Source organism: Orycteropus afer, unplaced genomic scaffold (genome assembly GCF_000298275.1).
Source record: "Orycteropus afer afer isolate SDZICR_OR568_19922 unplaced genomic scaffold, OryAfe1.0 scaffold00334, whole genome shotgun sequence".
Taxonomy (NCBI): domain Eukaryota; kingdom Metazoa; phylum Chordata; class Mammalia; order Tubulidentata; family Orycteropodidae; genus Orycteropus; species Orycteropus afer.
The window spans coordinates 2,196,396-2,204,261 of NW_006921921.1; positions in this window are offsets into that span (position 1 = coordinate 2,196,396).

The window sequence follows — 7,866 nt, forward strand, 5'->3', positions numbered from 1 at the left end:
CCATTATGCTACCAGAGCTCCCATAGTGCATATATTAGAAAAGAAAAAAAAAATCTAAAATAAATAACTTTAGTTTCCACTTCAGAAAACTAGAGAAAGAAAAGCAGTTTAAGCCTAAGCAAGAAGAAGAGAATAAGTTACATAAATCAGAACAGAAATCAGTGAAACTGAAAACAGGAAAGCAATGGAGAAAACCAATGAAGGCAAAAACTGGTTCTTGAAATTATCAAGAAAGTTGACAAAGCTCTCATGAATTGTCCAAGAATAAGAAAGACAAGATGCAAATTACTAGAATCAGAAATGTTTCTACTACTAACCTTACAGAAATAAAAGAGAGTTATAAAGGAATACTATCAATAATTCTATGAAAACAAATTTGATGACTTAGATGGATTGGACCAAGTCCTTGAAAGACATGAACTACAAAATTTACATAAATAGATCATTTGAATAAAGCCTGTATCTATTAAAGAAATTGAATATATAATTAATAACTTTTCAAAAAAGAAAGCACCAGGCCCAGATGGTTTCACTGGTAAATTATAACTAAACATTCAATGAAGAAATTATACCAATTATCTACATTTGGGTAATCTACTTCCATAGTGATATCGCCTCGGAAACCCAAAGAGGTCTTGCTAGGGGTCGGGTCTGACTCGATGGCACATAACAACAACAACACATTGTCTTCCTAAAAATAGAAACAGAATAAATGCTTCATCAATCATCCTATAGGAGCTCTGGTACTCTAGTGGCTAAGGCATTTGACTGCTAACCAGAAGGCTGGTAGTTCAAACCCACCATTCACTCCTCAGAAGGAAGGTTGTGCAATCTACTTCCATAGTGATACCACCTTGGGAGGGCAGCATTATTGTAATATCAAAACTAGATAAAGACATTACAAGAAAAGAAAACTGTAGATCCATATCTCTCATGAACACAAATGCACAAATCTTCACCAAAATGTTACCAATCAAATCTAACAATGTATAAAAAGAATTATATGTTATAATTAAGTGGAGTTTATTTTACATATACAAGCCTGGTTCAACATTCAAAAATAAATCAAGGTAATCTACCACATCAACAGGCTAAAAAAAAATCTTACGATCATATTAATTGATACAGAGAAAACATTTGACAACTCCAACACTCATTCATAATAAAATCTCTCAGCCAACTAGGAATGGAGGGAAAATTTCTCAATCTGATAAAGAATATCTGCATAAAACCTACAGCTAATATATTTGGGAGCTCTGGTGGCACAGTGTCTAAGGCATTTGACTACTAACCAGAAGGCTAGAGGTTCAAACCCACCAGCCACTCCTCAGAAGTAAGGTTGGGCAATCTACTTTTGTAGTGACACCACCTCGGAAACCCAAGGAGGGGTCGCTATGAGTCAGAACCAACTTGACAGCGATGAGTTTGGTAAGATGCTTTCCCCTGAAGATCAGGAAAAAGGCAAAGATGTCCTTTCTCACTGCTCCTATTCAATATTATACTGGAAGTCCTACTTAGTGAAACAAGACAAGAAAAGGAAATAAAAGGTATACAAATTGGGAAGGAAGAAATAAGACTGTCTTTGTTCAAAGACGACATGAATGTCTATGTAGAACAAAAACCAACAACAGCAACCACAAAAACTCCCAGAAGTAATAAGTGATTATCTCAAGGAGACAGGTGAGAAGGTTAATATACAAAAATTAAAATCAATTGCTTTCCTATATACCAGTAATGAACAATTAGAATTGGAATTTTAAAAAATAGCTTTTAAAAAAGATTTAGGCATAAATCTAACAAAACATGTATGGTATATCTATGCAGAAGACTATAAAACTCTGATGAAAGAAATGAAAGAAAATTTAAATATATGGGAAAATATATTATGTTTATGGACTGGAATATACAAGATTGTTAAGATGCCAGTTCTTCCCAACTTGATCTATAGAGTCAATGCAATGCCAATCAAAGTCCCAGAAAGCTATCTGGTAGCTATTGATAAACTGATTGTAAAGTTTACTTGAAGTTTGTATGGAAAGGCAAAAGACCTAGAACAGCCAACATGATACTGAAGAACAAAATGGAAAGATTTACGTTATTGTATTTCAAGTTTTTTGATTGCAAAGCTACAGTAATCAAAACAATGTAAGATTGGTGAAAAATTAGACACAAAAGATCAAAAGAATAGAGGGCCCAGAAAGAGACCCCACGAATAGAGTCAACTCATCTTTGACAAAGGTGCAAAGGCAGTTAAAGGGAGAAATGATAATCTTTTCAACCAATGGTGCTGCAACAATTGACTACGCATATGGAAAAAAAATGAACCTAGGTACAGACTACACATCATTCAAAAAACATAATCCAAATTGGAGCAGAGCTCTAAATGTAAGATGAAAGACTATACAACTTCCAGAAGAAACCAAAATAGAAAATCTATATGATCTTAGATTTGGTGATGAATTTTTAGATACAACACCAAAAGCATGATCCATGAAATTAAACATTGACAAATTGGATGTGTTAAAATTAAAAAGCCTCTGCTCTGTGAATGTCACTGTTAGGAGAAAGAAAAACCAAACCACAGACCAGGAGAAAATGTTTTCAAAACACATATCTGATAAAGAATTTGTGTCTAAAATATGTAAAACCAAAAACCAAACTCACTGCCATCAAGTCAGACCTGACTCACAGTGACCCCCTCCTTGGGTTTTGGAGGCAGTATCACTATGGAAGTAGATTGCCCAACCTTCCCTCCGAGGAGTGGCTCATAGGTTTGAACTGCCAGCCTTCTGGTTAGCAGTCAAATAAATGCCATAGGCACTATGCCACCAGAGCTCAGAGCTCTTAAAACTCAACAACAAGAAAACAAATAACCCAATTACAAAATGGACAAAAGATATGAACAGACATCTTATCAAGTAAAATATACACGTGTCAAATACACATATGAGAAGATGTTCAAAATCATTTGTCATTAAAACTTACTGCCATCAAGTCAATTTGACTCATAGTGACCTTCCTTGGGTTTTCAGGCTAATTTAAATAATACTAAGATACCTACGTTGGTCATGTTGTCAGAAAATGGAGCATTCCCTGAAGAAGGATATCATGGTTGGTAAAGTGGAGGGTCAACAAAAGAGGGGAAGGCCCTCAACTAGATGGATTGACACAGTGGCTGCAATGATGGGCTCACATATGGCAAGGATTGTGAGGCTAGATAGGACCAGGCACTGTTTCATTCTGTTGTATATGGGGTCATATGAGTCAGAGTCAACTCAATGTCACCTAATAATGGCAAAAAGATACCACTACACATCTATTAGAATGGCTAAAATTAAAAAAAAAAAAAAAATACCTGCCAATACCAACTGCTGGTGAGTATGTGGAGTAACAGGAACTTTCATTCATTGTTGGTAAGAATACAAAATGGTACAGTCACTTTGGAAAACAAAACTCTTACAAAGACAAACATCATCTTACCATAAACCTGAGAAATTGTACTCCTAAGTATTTACCCAGATGATTTGAAAACTTATGTCCACTCAAAAACCTATACATTGATGTTTATAGCAGCTTTATTCATAATTGCCCCAAATTAGAAGTAACCAAGATATCCTTCAATAGGTTTCAAAGGTGAGTGGATAAACAAACTCTGGCACATACAGTCAATGGAATGTTATTCAATGATAAAAAAGATATGAGCTATCAAGACATGAAAAGACATGGGTGAATTTTAAATGGATATCGATAGTGAAAAGAGTCTCAAAAATTTACATACAGTATGATTCCAATTATATAACATGCTGGCAAAGGCAAAACAACAGAGATAGTGAAAAGAGCTGGTAGTTGCCAGAGAACTGGAGCAGGGAGGAGGAGGGCAGGGTTGAAATGGTGACACACTAGGGTTTTTTTTTTTTTTCCCCTCCCCCGTAGGGGTTGAAATTATTCTGTATGGTATAATAATGGTACATTTGTCAAAACCCATAGAATATTAAAAAACAAAAAAGTAAACTTTAGAATACAAATTTAAAAGAAGATAATTTAGCAGGCAGAGGAATGAATCCCAATATAGAATACAGACTGTGTCACACAATCTAACTTCATTACAAATATATAAAACAATCTTCCTGAAGGTGGTTGGGGGAGACAGAAGTCACTAGAAACAAGCAGTCAATACAATAAAGTCAAAATAAACTGCACATACATACTGTACTCTAGTTGATAAAGTTGGTTTCCAGGGAGGCACATGTTAACAATTCTGATACTACTATACGTGTATATGGAATGGAACAATTGAGCAAATGGATGGCAGATGGTAAAATCCAGGTTTCTCACTGTTGGAGTAGGAGGTTACAGATAAACAAGGGGAGAAGTCTAGACTGATCCATGTGGCAATGGACCCAAATTAGAGACGTTGCTATGATCATGTGTTTAGCTTTATATAGATAAAGATATTCACACATAGAAATATCTATTGTCTTTGTTGGCTTATCCCACATGTTATGGAGTAGAACTGCTCCAGAGGATTGACTTGGCTGTAATCTTTTTGGAGGTAGTTTGCCAGGACTTTCTTCCACAGAACACCTGGGTGGGTTCGAACTGCCAACCTTTAGGCTAGCAGCCAATCACAAATGGCTCATACTACCCAGGCTTCTTAGAAATACTTATAGATACAAGTATATACAATTTCGTATATATACATATGTTTCCTTCCTCTGTCGATTGGGAGGGCTTAGAACCAATGAAAACTCAATAGCACACCTCATGCCCAAACCTTGGTTTCTAATATCATTCTCCAATAAAATGAATCAGTGCTTGTTGGAGAAATTACTGATTAGATAGCTGGGTAGGAAATATACAAGATGATCCTGGGGCATCTTGTAGTGCCAAAGAGTAAAGATACTCAAAACAAAACAAACATATGATGAGGTTATGTCAAAGGGACTCAGGAGCTAATTGAAAGAGCTCCCAATGACCAAACCCAAAATGATTTCAATAACAAAATTAAAAAAGTAGCGTTGTATTGAAGGAGCACTGGTGATTCAGTGGTTAAGCACTTGGCTACTAACTGATTGGTCAGAGGTTTGAACCCAGGTACCAGCTGCTCTGTGGGAGGAAAAAAGAAAAAACTGGCAATTTGCTCCCATAAAGACTACAGCCTAGGAAAACCTATGGGGCAAATCTACTCTGTTCTATAGGGTTGCTATGAGTCAAAATCTACTTGATGGCACATAGCAACAACAGTATTGTATTACAACCCAAAGTATAAATTTACATAAGTCCATACTTATGCAACTAAATGATTGAATAAATAAATAAATTAGATAGCAGAGAAAAATTTTCCATGCAAAAGAATTCCAAATAATTAAAGTGCTCTGGTAGCATAGTGGCTAAGGCACTTGACTGCTAACCAGAAGGCTGGTGGTTCAAACCCACCAGCCACTCCTCGGAAGGAAGGTTGGGCAATCCTACTTCTGTAGTGATACTGCCTCGGAAACCCAAGGAGGGGTCACTATGAGTCAGGGCTGACTCGACAGCACATAACAACAACAACAACCCTCAAAGAGGTGGAGTATAACTTCCCACTCTTTCATTGTGGGCTAAGCAAAGTATCTCCCTTCCAAAGAGTATGGTATAGAAAGGGGGATAAAAAAAGAACAACTTTACAGTGGAGAAAACTGACAGTCTCTCAGCTATGTGATTATGGCTAACATCAATGGTGGGATGTATCTTTGATACGACACAATGAGAATTGCACTTTCCCTCTGTGGTCTTCTTCGGGGGAAAACAAACAAAAAAACATTACCCCAGTCCAATCACAAGAAAATCATCAGTCAAGTCCAAATTGAAAGACCTTCTGCAAAATAGCTGACGAGTAGTGCTTGAAACTGTCAAGTTCTCAAAAACAAGAAAAGTCTAAGAAACTATCACAGTCTAAAGAGTCTTAGGATACAACTAAATGCAATGCAGTGTCCTGAGTAGGATCCTTAAATTAAAATAATTAAAAAAAAAAAAAAGCTAAGGAGAATAGAATAAATTATGGACTTTTAAAATAATAATATTTTATTAATACTGGCTCAGGAAAGGTAACAAGTGTGGCACACCAATGTAAGATGTTATTAAGAGGCGAAAGCAGATATGGGGGCTCTCAGCACTAGCTGCACACCTTTTCTATAAATCTAAACTGTTCTCAAACAAAGTTTCTTTTAAAACGGTAACAGATAAAAGATTGGGCAAAATTAATTAAGGGCAAAACATAAAATAAATGAGGTATTAATATGCAAATATCTTAGTTCAGTGCCTGCACATAATATATACTGTATGTTTGTTTTTATTACTGTACAGGCTGTCAAAAGAAGTTGAAGAATTTGATATATAACTTAGACCTATTGATAGATTTACTCAGGAGAGAGGAAGGGAAGAAAGAGAGAGAATCAAAGACAACTCTGAATTATAGCTTGAGCCACTGGGGGAGGTGGTGCCATTTATTGAGATGGGGAGACCAAGTCTCCATATGAACCAGTTCTTATCAGGTCCTGCTTGTGTCCTCCTTTATGGAGATGCATCCACCTCTGGGTTGTACTCAGAAGAGTCATGTACTTTAGCCCTTCCTCGTCACCTCCCATGGGCTTGGAGCTAGGGTGATGAGCAGAAGCACCAGCTTCATGTGAGCTGAGTTCCAGACATTCTCTCCACAAAGCCATCTTTTTCTCAAAGACACTTCCCCTCCTCTGCAGAGCCACTGACCACAGCTCAGCTCACATAATGTGACCCTCTCCTCACCACCACATCCCCTTTATCACAGTGATCTTGTCCCAGCAATGCTTTCTGCCACCAGATCCATCTTAGCTGCCCTGAGGATCCACCTGCAGCCTCCTTGTCTTTGAAGATGTTTTATTTTCCTGTATCTTGTCACACAATTGGGAGGTAATAATGCCTTATTTAGGAGCTCTGGTAGCATAGTGCCTAAGGCACTTGACTGCTAACCAGAAGGCTGGCAGTTCAAACCCACCAGCCACTCCTTGGAAGGAAGGTTGGGCATTCCTACTTCCGTAGCGATACTGCCTCGGAAACCCAAGGAGGGGTCGCTGTGAGTCGGGGCCAACTCGATGGCAAATAACAACAACAACAATGCCTTATTTCCCAAAAGAGTATGGGTTTCTAAAGGGGTAATCTTTTTCTCTTTTCCAGGTAGAAGGGAGAGTTGTCCCTGAAACTATTAAACAACTTAGGCCAATTCTAGTGTTGTCTGATAGCTCTTTCTTACAAATTTGACTTCCCACCAATTATGTTATTACCTGCTGTGTTTCAAACCACCATTATCATCATTATCTTTTACCTGGATTACACAAATGCTATGATTTATTCTCTATAAAGCAGCCAGAGTGACCCCGTTCAAACAGACCTTGTCACTCCCCTACACAAAGTCCTCCAATGGCTTCCCCCTGTCTTAGAATTAAGAAGCTTATTAAATCATATGTTCTGGTCATGGTCTGGGCCACTCTCTCTCTCACTGTACTCATTGCACCCTGCCCACTCTGACTGCCTTTCTGTTCCTTGAATGTGACAAGAACCCTCCTACAGCAAGGTCAGAGGAGGGGAGGGAAGGAGGTAATATCTTTACTATTCCTACTGCCTGGAATTCCCTTCTCCAAATACTTATACAGCTTACTCCTCACTCTATTCCAAAATTTCCCTCTCACCCTCTGTCATGTATCTTTCTCACTGCTTTATTTTAACAATACATTACACACACACACACACACACACACATACATATATATTTAAATCAAACCAAACAAAACCCACTGCCATCAAATATATTCCAACTCATAGTGACTCCCATGGGGTTTCAAAGGCTGTAAA